This window comes from Eleginops maclovinus, chromosome 21 (genome assembly GCF_036324505.1).
Source record: "Eleginops maclovinus isolate JMC-PN-2008 ecotype Puerto Natales chromosome 21, JC_Emac_rtc_rv5, whole genome shotgun sequence".
NCBI classification, from domain to species: Eukaryota; Metazoa; Chordata; class Actinopteri; order Perciformes; family Eleginopidae; genus Eleginops; species Eleginops maclovinus.
The window spans coordinates 3,247,844-3,267,115 of record NC_086369.1 but is presented as its reverse complement, the minus strand read 5'-3'; the positions used below and the strand labels follow the sequence as shown (position 1 = coordinate 3,267,115).

The 19,272-nt window shown below is 42.7% G+C and overlaps 1 protein-coding gene across 2 annotated transcripts in view; it reads right to left on the bottom strand.

Moving 5' to 3' along the window:
• The window catches only part of rnf152 (ring finger protein 152), a 32,676-nt gene extending 14,039 nt beyond the window's left edge, over positions 1–18,637 (bottom strand). Inside the window, exons 1-2 of one of the 2 annotated variants that reach the window (XM_063873871.1) lie at positions 18,393–18,633; positions 15,609–15,647 (exon numbers count right to left, since the gene is read on the bottom strand). The gene's annotated coding sequence lies outside the window, so the exon portion shown is untranslated. Of the gene's footprint in view, positions 1–15,608; positions 15,648–18,392 lie in introns of both variants that reach the window. The other variant, XM_063873870.1, reaches the window with a different exon arrangement.
• Positions 18,638–19,272: the final 635 nt, after the last annotated feature.

Sequence of the window (19,272 nt, the reverse complement as noted above, 5' to 3'; positions counted from 1 at the left end):
GGTTGTGTTATAAAACACACATTCAAACGTAAGATACATTAAACGGAGCAAAGGACTAACTGCTTTACAGGCTTTTATCATTAACGTTTCTAAAGTCAAGTATTCTCTGTATGTGCTGCAGAAGTGTGTGCCGGGCCACCTGCTACTACACTTCCTGTTTGAGAAATGGCCGTGATGTCTTCTATCAGCTATTCTCGCACCCTCCCTCCCCCTCGCTCTCCCTCCTCATCTCTTTTAGTGAGACAGACAGCCACGAGGCTGAGGACACATTTGACGCTGAGCCAAGGAGAGGAACATTTCACAGAGACTGATGCCAGCACGGACACCTCCGGCTTGTGAAAACACAAATGGGTCGATACTCTGATTGGCACATCGCTCTCGAGTCATGGGTCAGGTCCTCCTCTGACGGATGGAGACAAATCCATCAGGACGGACCACATGCTGATCCTAAAGGAGTCTGCTGTCAGCCTCCTGCTAATTTACTTTTACAGGGGTGACCTCACAGTCCCTGTACTGCCCCCTACAGTATGGTGTAAATAGATAAAACACTAGTCAGTTAAGACCACACATGCCCAGTAAAATGTTAATTTAGTTAATTATGGTTCCATTAAAAGTGACATAAATTAGGATATAGGGTATAGGGCCTTAGGGTGGGGCTAACTTGGGACTGACAGGTCGCCACCACATGGTGTTTTTCCATCGGGGCTCTCTTTAACCCTTTTTACTTTGTATTTGCCGTTTAATAATGTTATTCTAACATGGTGGTCCCATAAAATGTGTTCTTTATCATTTGGTTGCTCCAACGGTCACATATGGTTGAACAAAAAAATGGCGACGGCCAAAAATCACGATGATGAAGGACAAACGATAAAAGTCAAGGGGAGAGTTTCTACCTTCTCTTCTTATTTTTAGTTTTTTAGTGACTTGTGCTTAAATGCTTGTTGAACTTGAAGTTATTGAACTCAGCGGTGCTGGATAATTCTACAGATTTTGGCAGGACAACAAGCGGTTACAAGTAGCATCCTTTCATCCTTTTTTTTGTTTTATTTTTTTGACAGATGACAGTAGAGAAATGGGGGAGAGAGAGATTTGTGCGTGCAAGGGTCGCAAGGTTGGAATCAAATCTGGGAGGTTATGTGGCATGCACGTTAACTGCTACGCTAACAAGGCGCTCCATGTGTACAACAAATGCTTATTACAACCATATGCTCTCAGTTTCTGCACAAACAAACAGCCCTGAAGCTTTTGTGTTTCTCCAGAGAAAGCTGAACGGGGAACACAAAGTGGTTTTGAAACAAGATCCAGTCCTTGGTGAAGTTTGGGGGACTTTAAATCAACACATAAAAGAGAAATTCTCTCCGGAGGAACCTTGGCTCTCTAACACTCACTTTTAAAAAAGGACAGCTTTCAGTAGTTTCTACTACAATCATCCTTCAGAAAATGTCCCCAGATGTTGCCAAATAAATAAGCTTTATTAAAGAGAGCTGGAGCGTCTGATGGCTGGGCGGGACCTTGTGATGCTGGTAACGACGTGAGGAATGATAACAGAAGCTCCGACATCAGAGCCCTGCAGCACTCTCACATACATACGTGCAGCAGATTACAGAGGCTAGTTAATCACCAGCACTTACACGGGCTGGGTCACATGTCAGAACACACATACACACGCTGAAATGACTCAAGCTCATTTGAACAATGGAGAAGAAAAAAGGAGAACGCCTCTGAGCACCCTATCGACACTCACTTAAGATAATGGCCCCTGTTGGGGGGGGATATAGATTCCAGAATGAATCTCCGGTCTCGTGTGGTGGTGGATGGGCGGGAGCGGCAGATAAAGGGCTTTAGAAAAAGACTCTGCAGTAACTGTGGTGGCAATTTGTCAGGATTAGAGCTGGATGGTGTCGGTCATTGTGTCCATGTGTGTGTACGTGTGGTGTGTAGTGTACTGCGAGGTCAGCTAAGGCTGTGCTTGAATCCTCTTCTACTCCACAATTTAATAGTCAGATCTAACTGCATAGCGTTCTTTATAATTCTTATTTATCGTTTGGTTTATAATAGTAATAAGTCCACCAACAGTCTAAACTCTAGGATACTCAATGTTGTTTTATTTTGTTTTGTTTTGAGATCTGGATATTTCCCTTTCTGCCTGGTTTCCTTCTTCTAGGTTTGACTGAAATCCACAACAAGATTCCACCAAAAGCTGTCTGTTTGGGTAAATGCTTGAGTTTCATACAGCATGAAGGGCATTTTCTAACAGTTCCTTGGATGCTTAGTCCTCAAAAAAAGTGTTATGTTGAATGTATTTCGAACAGGGTTGTGGTGGGTTGAAAAGCGAAAGAAAGAAATTGAGAACAGACCCAGAGAGCCTCATTTGATTTTCTCTAATCCCCGGAGCTGAGAGATGCCTTTCACCCAGCGCTGACATCAAACGCACCCTCGCTGACGAACCTGTGATTACCTCCCTCTCCATCCCCAAAACCACTCTCTTTTGGAGCACCATATCTCTCTTTGAACCTCCACACTTGTTGCCGGATACTAGAGCCCTGCAGCCCAGAGAACGAGGAGTGCACAAAAAAAAAAAAAAGAAGACAAATGTCAAACATAAAACACACACACAGTGTACATACACATCGGACAGGAGTGACCTTCAACAGTGTCTCCTGGAGCCAAATATGGGAGCGTCTACCTGTGTTCAAGCAGCCTTCTGCACATGCTTTCAAGCTACGCGGCTAATGAAAAGCACAATCTGCTACAGAGCACAGCTGATGGAAAGCCCGAGGTAAAAACAGAAAGCAATTGGTTTCCACAAAAGCCATCAGACCTGCAGCTGACAGTGAGGGCCGTTATTGGAGTGCTCAACTACATGTAGCAGACATTAAAAGTACATCACGACAAAGGACACGCTGTCCTTCCTTCTGCAGAAGTTAGGGAACATGGAATTCAGATGGATTTACTCCAGCACTTCCTCCTACACATTATGACAAAAAGCTTTTGTGTCAGATAGATTTATTAGAGTAGCTATCAGAGAAATCGCATAACACATCAAACTGTTTCATCACTTGATTTACTGAAGATTTAATTAGCCAGCATTTGCTAAATGAGCAGTCCAGGGTTCAATTATAACACTTTCAACCCGAACAGAACCATCTCCCTTTGTGCATCGATAAATCGGTTTGTAATAAAATTAAGTATGCCTTATTCTCTTTATTTGGCAACCATGCTGATGCTTTTTATTGTCCTTGAAGTGTAGTTCTGAACAAAACATGTCAACATTTTCTGGTTCTACTTTCTCAAATGAGATAGCCTATAGTAGATGAATAGTGAGAATACCTTTTTTAGATTAATACCAGAAAGGTGTTCTGATTAACAGCCTCATATTGCTCTGGGATATATAGTAGAAATTAACTGGAACACAATGACTGTGAATTATGTAGGCTACACGAAATGTGACATTGTTCTAATGAGTGAGACATTTAATATTACAGTACGTGAAGTAGACCTACATATTGAGGCTTAAATGGGGGTTATGTTTGTTGGCTTGATTGACAGCTGTCTCTGTCTATCATACACAGCCATGGTGGTTTGCCACTTTCTCAGCGGAGATCAGCTCCACACATTTTGAGTTTCTGCCAGAAGCAGCTGACAAAATGGCATTGAGTACAAACACACACTCCAGGCAGAAGCGTGCGCGGAGTCCTTAGGGCGATGTCACAGATATTGCATCGATACATATCTTAAAAAGACAGTTATAGGTGTGTGCATCTTGACACACTTCGTTGATTAAATAATCTCCAAGAGCTTCACAATAAACAACAGACTTGACAGTGTTTTTGTTCCCATCATCACTCTGCGCTCCTGACAGCAGCACAGGTGCGGATGTTACAGTAACACCTGGCGTAGCAGTTTCACAGTAACCTAAATGTTAATGACTAGAGCAGCTGGTGAGGAAATTGACAGGATAACAAGCTCTGATGAGGCACCGCAGAGTTAATCAATGCCAGGGACACACCAGGAGATGGTCGTGGAAGGACGTCACACACAAAGGCAGTCAATGGGAGGCAAATGCAGTCAATGGAGAGTGCAATGCATACTCAGCAAGTGAGAGCTGAACAGCCTCCGGTGTGAGGGGGAAAATAGTCCAGTTTTTTGGGGTCAATGTCAAACGAAATACACCGAAATACAAAACAAATGGAAGCAGATGGGAGAGGAGTTGTACAGCAGGAGTGTTGGTGTGCTACAGAGGTCATAAATCAGCTGCTTGCTCTCGTGTGTCGTCAGCCAGGCAGCGGAGTCAGACTGCGGGCGTGTTTCAATCAACAGGCCAACATGCGATCTGACAGCAAGAGACGAACAAACGCCCCGGGACTATGACGAGCTGGATTAGGATATAAGACGCCCAAAAAGATCGACATCTATCAAGCTTTTTTTAGATCCTGAATGAACTCTAAAAGTGGGCATATGCAAATTGACCCTTTAAGTCAGGGATATGGGTCATACAACTCCGGAACTAACAAGCATTGCAGCCTAAAAAGATGCTGTGCCACATACAGTACAGAGACTCAATTCCTAAGCAGAGTCTTTATCTGCGTTTCTTTCACTTTGGCTCCTCAAAAAATCCTTTGTTGTCTCCATCTATGCTCTGCTACAACAAAGCAACTTTGAACAGGTGGTTACGTCTGATGAAAGCATGAGAAAAGGAGATTTTACAGTCCTTGGAATAATGGAAAAAACAGGATGAAGCCAGAAAGGTTAAGTTAAAAGCTCATTATTGTCCATTTGCTTTTACGGTTGGGATGGAATATTTATTCCAGTATGGATGAGAAGACACAAAAGCTGCCCAAATAGGCATAAAATGTGCTCAGATACAAAGCTCCAGTCAGAGATGGATTTGAGGGATTTCACGGTCATGAAATGAAACACAGTAAAGATACAGTTTTGAATATTACTGTACAAAGCTCCACAGGGTTGTAATGCATATATGTGGCTCCAGAGTAGTGATCCAGAAGGGGAGTCTATAATGGCTTGAAACCAAGCATTGGTGATCCAGCTCACTCAGTAACAACATTTCCTGCAGTGATGTCCAAACAGACACCAGAATTTGCTTCCGACAAACACAGAAATCTGCATTAGAGAAGGCTGGCACCGCCTTCCTGCTGCAGTCCTGGTGAGGGATTTAGTCTGCTGTAATTGGGCATAATTATACATGAAAAGCCTGTCTGGTACGGCATTAAGTAAACACAGCCACAGGACATGCAAACACTCATTTGGAGGCCAAGTGTGGACATCCTGCAGATTCAATCCTGCCGGTGGGATTTCAAATATAGCTAGTGCACAGAAAACATGAGCTCATTTCCTCTCGGAGATCAAGGGAAACACGTCGATACCACTTACAGATTCTGCCTTTAGCAAACCTGCAGCTCGCAAAATGGAAACCCCACATGCTCCTGGTTAGGCGCTTTTCCCCACTGGTTAATTTCTCTGCAACAAAGCTAGAAAAGTGGCGAGGTAAGGCAAGGACAGCGTTGTTTGATCAGACAGCCAGCCTCTGCTTCCCTCAGGCCACCCGAGGAGTGGACAGATTATCATCGGCTGTCTGGGCGGAAGCAGAGCTGTGGGGATCAGTCGCATGACCCTCTGAGGTTAGGCCTCTGGATGCAGATAAAGCTTTCCTTTTTATCAAACGCTGCGTGCAGAAAACCATCGCAAAAGCTGCAGTGTGGCGCCGCAGAACTGTCAGACTTAACGCTACAAAGTCGTTGAATTATAAAAGAGGTAATGGAAGCCATTTCAAAGGGCACCTTAGGAAAATATGCTTTTCTTGAAGAAGCCATATTACTCTGGTAAAAATTGGGAAATTGTTTGGTTATAACTTCAGCAGCGCTTTAACAAGTTAATTTAAGAAGGCAGTACAAAGTGTCATCATCCTGACATAGCCTTCAAAGCTCAACTTCAAACACTCTAGAGAGAGGTATCTTTCATAAACATCTGCAACACCAAGAGAACTTCAAACCAAAAGCCCAGAAATCGCGGGTGCAACAGATTTCTGATGAACAGAGTCAACCAACACATTCTTTCCTTCCTGTGAGCAAAGATATGTTTCATAAAACATGCCAGAAATGATTTGGAAGTAATCCGTGTTGGCTCAGGTATTGTGAATGAATAACACTCACTGTTCAGCCTCATTTTGTTATCTAGGTTGAATTTTCCTCTAAAGCTTTAGTGCAGCTTTGAAAAGTGAATTGGATTTTGTGCCACCAGATATTTGTTTGTGGAATATGTATCCTATTTATTTAACGTTATTTGACACCCTTCTGGTAACAATATGAACAATATGCCAGATATCTGCTACAATCAATGGGTTTTGGGAACCTGTGATGAACATATTTTCAATATTTGGTGACAGATGTAAATGCAGTCATATAGTCTCTTTGTCAAAGCAAGATGTCTCATTACCACACCTGCTGCAGGTGCTGAATTTAAATCAAGGCTACTGAGGGAGGAGCTAGCTCGACACAGACACCAACATGGACACCTGTGGGCCCTCCTGTTGCCATGACCACCAGCAACAGTCAGCAGAGTCACTGTAGCGCCGTCGTTAGGGGAATCAGCGCTTCCTAAACAAATAAGCCAGGAGAAAACTGCTGAGGCCCGGACGCTTTAATTACATCAACCTGAAACCAAATTATGGGCCGACTCTGCTGCGTGTAATAACTAATGCACATCAAACACTCTCCTCCACCCCCACCCCTCACTCGCTGTCCCACTCCATCATCAGTAGGAACATTTATATCAGGGTCTTCATTCCCAGGAGACACAGAGAGAAATGTCAAGACAAGGGAGACATGGCTTATCCTTCCTCCCTGGCCTTTTCACTTCTCGTTCTATCACTCCCTCCATTCTTTCTGCTTTCCCTGCTCCTTTTTTCCCCCCTCATTCATCCGCCATCACTCGGTCTCATTCTCTTTTTATCCTGTCATCTACATTGTGAGGAGCGTCAGCAGTTCCCTCTGAGCCTCGGCTGTGTAAGCAAAGCAGGCGAGATGAGTAGCAGAGGTGCTGCACGCAGAATAGAGAAGCACAATATGTAGGATGGGATTCAAAATGATGCTACCGGTGGAGCATAGAGAAAATAAAGGTGTTCTTTGTTGAATCAGGAAATGATAATAATTAAAAAAGACATTTCAGCTGTGCAAAGATTCAAAAACATGCGGAAAATAAAATATAATTAGCCATGAAATATTCCTGTTGTTACATATTCATAGGTGACATTTAAGGATTTATCTCAAAATGAATATATGAAACAGGAACATGTGGCACTGCATAACCCTGAGGCTCTTATCGGTTCATTATAAAAACATTACGTTTGCAACTGCATGTTCTCCCGCTCACCTTTTCAGATGGAAAGACAAGAAGAGCAGCGTTGTGAAGGCAAATCATTTTGTTTATCTTTAAACCATTACAGCGCCATCCAGGCACTAAGGCAATTAATTACTGAATTATATCATGCTGGTGCCCAATGAATGCGATAGGTCCTTGGGGCTCCTTTCTCATAACCAGGTACACACTGTCCTACACAAGCGAAACAGGGGAGCATTTAATAACATTTAGTATTCAGATTAAACTCTTGTGTGCAGCCAAAGCTCTGGCTTCCAGGGTTGTGGCTGCAAAGTAGGATCAATTTACAATCCAATTAATTCAAATTGTGTGGAAACATGCTCACGAGGACGAAAACAATCTGCTCCCTCAGTAATGGGGGTCTGGAGCTGAAAGAGAGTGGGGGGGGGGGGCACCTGATGTGTTTGACATGCCTGCTTTGATGCTTCAGTACACAGCAAATACAACAATAAAAGGGGGCGTGCGGGTTCAAATCCTCTGCTACTTCAATGCATTGCAGTGAGCATTTGTTGTTCTGCAGACGTCACCGAAAGGCTTCCATTCGTGTTTCATTATCAAAACAAGTTCAATTAACCACAGATTTTCTTTTACTGTCACATAAAAACAAAAGGTTTCTTTGACTTTGAATAACATTTAAAGAAGCTCCACTTTTATAATGCCTCTTTTGACAGGCATACATTATTGTTTGTAAAGTATTTGATATGAAGTTAACTTTGGATTTATTTCTCAAAACTTTACCTTTATCACTCTCTCCGCAATTTCTCAGCAATCCTCTCGCCCATCTGCGTGTGTTTGTGTCTAAGTGTGTGTCAAAAAGGGTCAGATACCCCATGACATGGACACACACACACACGCGCGCACGCGCACACGCACACACACACACAGATGTCCAATGTAGCGGAAGGCTGCGTGGCCCAGTTTGTCTGTTTGTGTGATTCTGATTCAGACTTGAAACAGGTAAAGCTGAAAGAACAAAGGGGGGTGAGGGGGGGTGAGGAGTCAGTGAAGCGCTTCCCTGTGGCAGTGGAGACACATTAGAGCCCCAGTGGAGGATTTGTGATGGATGAAGTAAATGGGATGCTGCTGCAGACTCCCTTGTGGCCGGGATGACATTGTTTCTGTTATCTTGTGAGGAGCATGTGTGAAACTCCCGGGGACTTTTACTTTGACTGTAAAATACAGGAGAGAACTTTTGGTTTAGGACTATACAAAAGAAGGGCATATATGAGACAGACTAGTCTATCACCATCACCGGCAAATCACACACATGACATCTAATTTCCACATCTTGTCTCAGAACGGTGTCCTTTCTCGAATGGAAATGAAAAATATTCATTTCCACACCACCACCCCTCCTGTGACTTGTTTTACATCCAACAATGATCTGAGTAGCCGCTGCCAAGCGTATAAATTTGGCTGCGATGACAGGCTCATTGGCAGTGCTGGACAGAGCGAGCGGTGGTAAATCCAAGAGGCAGTACGTCTTTATTACGGTGCGAATGGAAGGAGCCAAAGAGAGATCTGATTTGAAATATCAAGTAGTGGACAAAGAGAGGAAATGTGTTCCATTTATGAATGCTATGCACGTGGTAAAATATAGTCTACCAAAAGCTCAGCATGGTTAGCAGGTTAAAATAGGTCTAAATCAGTGGCCGTTTCCCTATGTTCTATCTTCCCCTGAATAAATTGATACGTTTGGCCAATCAGGAGCTGACAACATTGACAATTGATCAATAAAAAGACGTTGTGAAATTAATGATTAAAAAGGTCTTTTCACCCTCTGTCTGAAACCACAGCCCAGTCTGTTCGCTGGTTAGCTGGCCGGCTCTGTTGTGATTGGTCAACCCCTCTTTAAATGCTTTCTGTAGTGACAATCTTTATCAGTTTGCAGTGCTAAATAAACATTCAGAGGCTCACTTATGATTCATCCTCTGGGAACAATGAACGCAAACTTTCCATCTTCTGATAGTTGTTGGGAAGTTTAACTTTGACCAAAGTGCCGGTCCGACAGACTGGCTGCTCATCTGCCTCTGAGCCTCCTGCTGTCTCACTTTTATCTGCTCTCTTTACCTTGATCACTCATCGTTCTTCTCTCCTTTATCTCCCCTTCTTCTTTGGGATCTCATTGCCAAAGTTTCATCAAACCACATCCCTCAAGGGGTTCTGTCCTTGTGTATCAGAGGAAAAAAGGAGGTTAAAAAAACAAAACAATTTCAATCACAGCAGGCGTGTGTTGTGACTCCTCTACCCTACAGACACAACACAGCATGCTGCCTTTTTTTCACAGAATGTCCCCAAACAAGCTCCGCCAGGTTAAAAAGGCTAGGTCACCCTGGGAAAAAAATACATTTCAACAAAGACCTTCCCCTCCCAGGACACCACCCATATTAACAACCTGTGCCTGGAGCTTGCGAGATCCTAAAATGTAAAATAAACTCACTATACCCCGTCTGACTGCAGCCACCAGAGCAAGACGTTCCTTTATGAGGTGAAATAGCTTTTAAATTCAATCCCCGAGTCAAATCCTAACGTAAAATTTGTTGCACAAAAACTGGACCGACGTTGGAAGCAAATAAAAAACAGCACCAGTGGATATATCTTTCATAGCCTCGGTGCAATCATTAAGTCGCCATATGCTTCCGCTTTTTCTCATGATGCTTTCATGAATAGCGGTTGTCACAGATTGTGTCATGTCCCTATAATAAATAATGCAGGCGTTTGCGAGCCGGCGGAGGCAGACAGCCCCAGATGTTGGAATAAAAGAAAAGTGGGTCAGGTGCCTGGCTGATGCTAAACACACCGCTGACGAGCAGATGGCGCCGAATAATCGGACGAAATCGTGAAACGGTGGTTAGAGAATGGATTTTTTTAAAGAACTTTTCATGCTTTAATCTATATTCACATGAGAGGGGTCACTTACACCTGAGGGGTTCATTTTGAAAATCAGTCTGTTAGCTGTAGTTCATTAAAAGGTCGCGAGGTCAGGTGCAGAGTGCAGTCACCTGTAAATGACTCCCAGGGGTCTTGTATAGCTCCGTCAATGCATTATTTAATGTTCTGTGCTGGGAGGGGGGTGGGGGGGGGTTATGTGCACCTTCACAGCTCATTGATGTTACACAAGCCCATCCATCTATAATACCACACATCCATTATCCTCCATATCTGCCTCTGATGTGTATCCCCAGCATCCCTTTCGCATCTGATCAAAAGTGACACCTAAACCTAAAAATAAAAAAGGCTCCTCCGGCGAACACTGGATCATCATGCAAATCCCGCCGTTTATGACGGGCGTCGTAAATCGACCATAAAACCTCAAGCTCGTCAATCATATCTGGGTCCTTTGATGAAGTGCCACGCCCATGTCAAATTAAAAGCTCCTTATTCCCCGGTAATAACAACAGTAGTCACTGCAACATTTATTAACGCCTCTAAAAGACTAACACGTCATGTCTGTGGCTGCAGGATGAGTATTGTACCCATAACGACCCTGACATGTTTAGTGTCAATGATTTGTTTTGCTTCAGTTGCTTTCTTACGCCACAGGCTGCTTGTATAATTACGACAGTTAATTAATTGTGGATGTAGTCTCTCCCTGCTTGGACAAATGTCTTTTTTCTCTTTTTCGAAACCAGGTCCAGATACAATATGACCAAATAAACGTGCACAATACAGCATGGTTATTTTGCATGCTACGGCAGGAAGTCAAGGACAGGGGGGTTGCATTGAGTTACATTGTAATGCAGGGCGGAGTTGAAATTTAAGGGTAAAATTAATTGTTCAAATAACATCTTGTAGTAGTTCCTCAAATAAATGTTTTGCATTTCATACTTTTTTACATTGATCGATCCAGTTTGAATTTAGTGCGTTTGAAATGAAGTCTGGAGAATAAAAGTAAAGCTCATGTCCAGGCATGATTCCTCTGACCCCGAGAAGAAGAAGTCATTGCCACTGGTGTGTCGGAGTTACATTAAAAAGGCACTTTGAAGAACCCAGAGTGCTGAAGTGTGATGGTACCTTGCAGGTCCATCCTAGGGAGGATGCACGAAACAATGACGCACGTCTGACACAGCCTGCAGGTGACTCAGAGGAGAGGGACTTTCATCCTGAAGGCTGTAACATGGTTCATACACACCTGACTGCACAGGAAGAAAAACACCCATTGAGGTTCTCCAAATACCAAATCGATTTGTGCTCCAAAGAAGAGAGCTGCCATTAACTCCATTACTTGGGTTTATCTAAAGGAACACACATGCTGCAGCTACATCTCTATCAGACGGGAAACTCGCCCATCTGCTAGTCTCTGGTATTGTTTCCACTTGCAGCTGGATTTTAAAAGGAGCAGCATAGCACACAGTAATGTAATTTCCGATAACGTGCCACACACAGCTGCCATTTCCACAGACTCTACTGATTTCAAGAAGCCTGCAGCAAGGTCTTTTACGTAATTACACACTCATGCAATGATGTTCAAGCCTTTACTAAATGTATTTTCTCACAATTACACATGTAACTAAGTATAATATTGTTATAATGCGCTAAAGACACAGATTGGACTAGAACAAGCAAATGCTTGGCATGTAAAAGCAGGAAAAGAACAGGTGGCAGTAATAATAACAGCTGCACTCCATTAACTCATGCCAGTTTCAGGGCCTTTGTGTTACACACGCAGATTGGCATGACTTAATGTGCAGAAACATTAAACAATCCCTAGTTTCAGATTTGTCAATGTGAGGATTGGCTGCTGTGAGTAAAATAAGATTGTTGTTGTGCTGTAAATAATAATAAGATAGTCACTTTTCTACAAGTAATGTGAGGATAACGGCTGAGGACATTTTGGCACTTACATTTACAATCATAACATTAGAACAAATGGTTCATAGCCACAGCTCTGTCGAGGCAGTAAGTTATGCATGTTCTTTGATCTGCTGTGAAAAAGTCATCATTGTTTTCTGTCCAAAGACATAAAAGCCAAACTACATCTGCTATCACCATGCAAGTGCACTGACTTCACAAAAACACCTCCATATATCCAGTGTGGCTGCTGGAGGCTGTGTTACACCACATTAAATCACTCTAAATAGGACCGGTGAATGATGGCTGGTTAAGCTGCCAACCTGGCTGTAAGAGGAGACTAACCAACCTCCAACAGACTCATTTTAACAGAGTTGGCACTTTGCGACATGAATTAATGTCCGTAAAGGCACATGTATTATGTGAAAGGTGCAGAATCCTCAGATAAATTCTGTCAGTGTCATGAGCGGAGTGAAACCACCTCTGCCAGACCCAACTTTTATCCTTCTCATTGACTAAATGGATTGTGAAGGCAAGGTAAATGATTTCCCTCCGACAACAGACGATGCATTAGCCTTCACCATTCGTCACCGTTTACAATCCATCCTGCAAACGGGAATAACGGCATCTATCATCGGGGGAGACACCCACAAAACAACGGGAACACCGGGGAGACTGTGATTGATTCAAATGGGATCTTTTTTTCAGCAATCCTGGGCAAGAAAGGAAGCCAGCAGAGCCAAATGGCACAGGTTCATGGCCTTTCCCCCCCCAAAGAAGCATGCAACATTGTCACTAAGGATAGATGTACGAGTCAGCGGGTTTATATGCCTGTGTTTGTATGCATGCAAGCCTCATTTTAGATAGAGAGGCAAACAAATGGAGTGTCAACGAAACTCGGCAGCTCATACAAGCTGCAGGCAATCAAAATACCAAGAGACCAAAAACACAATAAGTGCATTAAATAACACATCTACTGATGTGTGCAATTCTCTGGGAGCATCTCGGCTTGTGGGATAACCTTGGAGGTCTAACACTGCCAGTTACTTTTATCATCTTCCTTCAATTGCCACTTTAAACCTCATCCGCTTCTCATCTCTTCTCCTATATCGCTTTTTTCCTTCTTTTTTTTATTATGGCAAATTAAATTTACCCAAGCAATACAGCCCTGCCTTCCTCCTGCTGAGGAGGAACCCCCGGCAGGCAGATATGGAGACCTTACCTCATTACAGAAGGTCATCGCCGGCACCCCGTCAATTGTCAGGAAGCTCTCAAAAAGAGCTTGAAATTGATTTATCACCGATAACTGGCTCTCAGGAGGGGGTCATGTGACAAAACATTATGAATAAAAATGCGCCGAGAGATGAGGAGGGGAGGTGAAGGGCACAGTGGAGAGCTCGGCATCAGACCGAAACACTAGAGTGTTTTTAATCACTCAGCAAGATATAAAATATACATCAACATGTACTGTGATATGGAAAATGTGGAATGGGGGGGGGGGATGGGTCAGGAACTTTGGGATTTTAGCCTATGCAGACTATTTACATGCACCCCCCCAAAAGCCTAATAGGGCCTCTATAATTACAATTTTAAAATGGCAACATCATGGTTTGGATCCTGTTGCTACAAAATGAATCCCTGTAGTGTTTTTATAAATGGCTACCCTCAGACATCAAACACGGTTTTCTCTGTTGCTCCTGAATGTTACATTTAAAGTACAGTCCCGTGTGAGAGCTAGCAGTGTCTGCTAAATGAAACATGTTTCAACATTTTTTCTCTTCAGGTGGCAAAGAGCTCAACAAGCGTCTCTTTATCCTGTCACTTCCTGTTTTTGGTTTTCGGGGCACTTGTTAGACCTGCACTTCCTCCTTTGAACCTTTATCTTTACACAGAAAACTACCCGTGCATCAGATAAGTGATTGTGAAATTAAAACCTCAGACTGCAGGAAGTACAGGTTATGTGCAAAGCAGAAGAGAGCTGCAGCTCAAAATAAAACCTGCTGCAAAAATAAAGATATTACTTCATTTCTATCCTTCCTCTTGCCTCAGGAAACTAGACGAATGACACAGTAACACGATAAAAACTAAATTATGCATTTTGTGCACACGTGTTGTTCCAACAGATTCCCGAATGCTTTGTCTTGCAATGAAAAACAACCGCAAAGATGTCAAAGTTACACCTCAATGATCACCGGCTGCGACAATACCAAGAAAACTAAAACAGGGAGGGAAGAAACTAAATGAAAACGGCAAAACTCCTGACACAAATTACCCAGGATCCGTGAAGGCCGCTTTCTCCCAGCAGATGGGAACCAATTAGCCACCTGACTCCCAGAAAGCACTTGGGCAACCGTGTGGAGCCAAGATGCAAATGAAGCAGAGGGAAAGGTGGAAGCAGTCCTGCCAACTGTCTGGGGAGAGGAAAAATTAATAGAGGAGACAGCAGAGGTGCAGTTTTGGAAAATGGGAAGTAGAATAAAGTGGGAAATGATGTATGGAGGGGAACGCGGATCTGGACTGTACGTCCCCGGAGAGGTTACAGAAACAACCAGCGCAGGGCAGAAATATCTGTTGATGGAGAATGTGGGCTAATCCTGCAGGCGGTGAATCCTCCATCAGCTGACATCAACATCAGCTGGACATATTCAATCTGAGGCTAACGTGAACTCATTGATCTAGTTAATGAACAACGTGTCATATGTATTTAAAGTGATGCATTGAGAAACCCAGGAGGGGCTAGCACGGCAGAACATCACGACTTTCAATCACAATGTTGAGGGAGAAGCCAGTTAATCAAATCTCTTCTGCAGTGAAGATAGATTTAATTTAGGGGTCACACATTTGTATTGTATTTTAAATGTCTACATCATGGAAAATATGTTGTGACCAATGATGGCTGATTAAATCAGGCTACATCTAAGAGCATCTTAACTCCCAAAAAGGACAAAATAAAAGTGCATTACGTATGTCTGGTTGTGAAAAGTAAATACAGTGGTCTATTGTGAGCGTGTTAGCGTGCTGACATTAGCATTTAAAAGCTTAAAAGCGCCACAATGTCTGAGGACAGCCTAACAAAGAGGTTGCATTTGTGCAGAAAATTGATAAGGAATCATTCCTCAGTTTAAAACGAAACTCATTTCTACATGCCAATTCTTACACGACATCATTCAACTTTTCAAAGAATGAAATCCAATAAAACATGCCTGTTTCATTTTGACAAATAACAAAACTGAGATATTTTCAGTTGCCAAACTCCCAGCATCACATTTCAAATATATCACACGCCTCCAAACTAAGAGGAATATAGAAAGGATGAAAAGGCTGGAATAAGATGCCAGGACAACTTAAGCTCTTAAGGACAAATTCAAGCTGTGAATGTGTCTAAAGCACCATGCCTCAGCAAACTCACAGGCAATGTTTACCTTCATTCCATCTGACTGCTCACAGAAGGTATCAGGCAGCTGTTAGATAAAGCAAAGTAAACATAGGTAAGTTAAGGTGATATGAGGTGACATACTCCTCCTGAGATTCAGGGGCTACAGCAGCTAAATCCAATCAATCTGCATAATCCGGTTGTTTTTTAAAGAAACTGCATGAAATAAAAGCAGAGATATCTCTCTTTATTAAACAGGGAAATATTAATTTGAAATCTCATCACTACTGCTGCTGTTAATTTCCATGGCAACCTTCAAAATGGTTGGAATGGTTGCAGGGCCTGATAGCACTCAGGATATTTGGATCACTCCTAATAATACCAACATAGAGAATGAAAGGGATTCCTAGTATTCCGTATGTTCAGTTCCTTATTTCGTTCAAACAACTAGAGCAAATTAAACCGATGCATTTGAATAACAGAGGTAATTATTTTCTTTGCAGCTCTGGACCTTCTCTCAGTATTCTACATTTTAGTTTAGGACAAAGAGCACAATGTCTCAGTAAATACCTCAGCAGCTTTTCCATTTCTGTGAGTGCAAATCGGATAGGTTATAACAGTATTCCCCAGGTTGAGAAAAAGTGCCAGTTAGATTCTGAAATGATGATGTAGTTAAAGATTAAGAAGTGATGACAGACAAAACTGGTTTTATGGGTAAAATCCTTCTTCTAATCCCAAACTGTAAAAAAACACATACACAAATCCTCCTCGTTCCTCATAAGAGCAGAGAGCTATTGGTTTTGTTTTGACTGGCCGTCTCACTGCCAAATTCTCTAACCTGGCAGGTTGACAGGTCCCCTCAACTACGTCCAAAAAACCAGCATCTTACGGACTCATGTGACTGTTGTTTAGAGAATATAATCAGCCAGTGTGAACTCAGCAATTCCAGGAATGTAAACTAATTCCTTCAATAATAATGATCTAAACAACATAAACTATAATGGACGTACAACATTGTGCAGGCATGACTACACGAACTGAACCATCAGTCCTCCTGCAACATGTGGACCTCTTTACACTCGTAACAACATCGTCTCCTTGTGAGTCACCAACACTAATCCCTATTCAGTAAACCCAATGCACATAGACATAAATCAATTGTTGAACACCGGTTAAGAAGATGAAGATCTCCAAAAAGCCATATCCAAACAAGAGTTCGCCTATAGTGACAATTTCCCAATCTTACGTTTCCCATCTTTTGTTAAACCATTTAAGGTTTGAAAAATGTCCACGCCTTTCCATTTCCACTTCTTTAAGCTTTCATTAAAATGTTTCCAAGCCAAAGTCGTGATAACATACACAGACGATTGCATTGAATTAAATGTGTAAATTGGTGGCTTGAACCTTTAAAGTGGGTTTCTCAAAGCCCCCCCCAAAGCAGGTTAACCCAGCCATTATCACTCTTCAAATTCCTTGTTTTGTCAAAACAACACACCAAACCCCTTAGGTATTCTATTAGACCACGCCCGTCAATACAAGTTGCAATCCATACAGTTGTTAGCACGCATACGCTGCCTATACATAACCCAATTGTCATCTATTGCATGCCATCGTCAGCGCACTGTGGGACAAAAAAAAATGCAGGAAATGGTTTTATAGACAAGGAGGGAACAGCCCAGAGCGCAGTGAATATTTACAGCTTGCAGAACAAGAAATCAAACTGACATAAACTCTCATTCTAACGCAGTAATCCTGCAGGCAATTAAGTTAGCAGAGAATTAAGTGAGAGTTGACACATCCTAAATGTTGGATGAAGTCCAGCAGCAGCAAATCAGGCATTTAAAGAAAAGAAAGAAGCAAGGGGATTACAGGGCTTTTTTCAAATTCATGGAGGAAGAGGAAGACTTTAAATTACAAAAGAAGAATGCAGCGTTTACAAAGTGCAACCCAACTTTAAATTTAGATTGCTGGGAATTCTCCTCGGACTCTTCCTTTTTTTTCTTGCATTTTACAAAACTAAAAACATCAACAAGCTCTTTCTTCAGGCAGAACATAGACAGCCCAGCAGGGGCACTTATAAATTCTTATTGTGCAACTGAAAACACACCGGAGAGAGGAAGTATGCCACTTACATTTCATTATCGCCTTGCACTCCCCACTACAGGAGGCTGCAGGAAAGATGCTTTTTGCAAAATCAAAATCTTAAAACCCTAAAAAAGAACATTGGACATGGAAGGATGTGGCCAAAGTGTTTTTATCTCACAAAAAGTCCACATTCTTTTTTGTAGTATTGCAAGAGTAAGGTAAACCTTATTGGATTTTAACAAATCACTGTAACAATGGGTGTCAATGACATTAGAGAGAAAATTAGAGATTTGTGGTGGAGCTACAGGAACTGAGATAACAACACAAAGGACGTCTGATAGTGAAACAACAAAGGACTCAGATAAAGCACTAACACAAATACTTGTGGACCATTGTGCTTAGATGTGAAATATCAAGAAAGAGTGGGAATATAAATAATTAAAATATCTCAAAATCTTAGAAATGCAATGAAAAGCAGCGTTTTTACAAGTACATACTTCTATTATGAGTGATAAATAACTGGTACATTCATGCATTCCGTATTGCCTGACTGACTGGAACACAATGCCCATGCAGAAGTGTGCAGACAAAGCCAAACAGGAGGATGCGGCTGCCACCTTTTCACAGACAAACAAAGCAAAACCCTCAAATCGGAAATAACTTTGTTGTGTTTCCTCAATGTTTCGCCAGCCAGACGCCATAGAATAAATGCATATTTGTAAAGAGGAATGAGAAATGTGGAGCTCACCTTGTGTTAGTTCCTGTGCAGGATACCAGTCCTCCCCTGTCTGTCTGTGGGTGTCTGCTCTCCTCCGTTCCTCCGTGGATCTAATCAGGGCAGCGGCGGTGGTTGCGAAATGTTGATGAGCGCTTCGCCTTGTTCAGTGGGCGTCGAGGCTGCTTTCTTCCTATGTTTCAAACCAGCGAAAACACGGAGAAGCCCTCCCACTGCCGCTTTACTGGCTCGGCCTCCCTCTCAAAGCGCACGCCCTCTCACTGTAGAACAACACACATTACAAGCTTCGCAGAGGATGAAACCGTGTCACCACAGGCTGGGGGGTGGGATGTGATGTGAGTCTAGCCGGCGGTGAGCAGACCCAAGCCGGCAGCCAGCGCTACTGCTGCACCGTTGCGCTTCTCACTGTAAAAAATGTCCATCCTCCTCACATGGCTTTGTCCCTGACACAGTTTTGAAGTGGCGACAGAGGCGCGTGCAGAGGGGCACAGCATGTCCTGCACGCGGGAGGCCCAGGTGGTGCACTGTGCTTGTTAACCCACTTTAACCTGTGCTTACCCAAATGTCCCCTCCAGAAGTAAATAGCTAGCATAATGCTACAAACAAAATAGATCATGGTTGATATTAGGTTTTCCCCTACAACAACAGCCGATCAAACTAAATCAACATACACAGACCCCAAGGCAACAAATGTTCAGCGTGCAGATGTTTAGTGGTCTTGTTAGCAACTGTCTCTTTTAAAAACATGTTGAAGCTTTATGTCGTTGAAAGGAACATACATATCTCATAGGCTTGTGTTAACCATTGAACTTTTTTCACGCATCTAAGCCAAAAACACTTTCAAAAAAACATTGACTTGAGCGTGGGAATACGGAAGTGCTATAATGCTAAT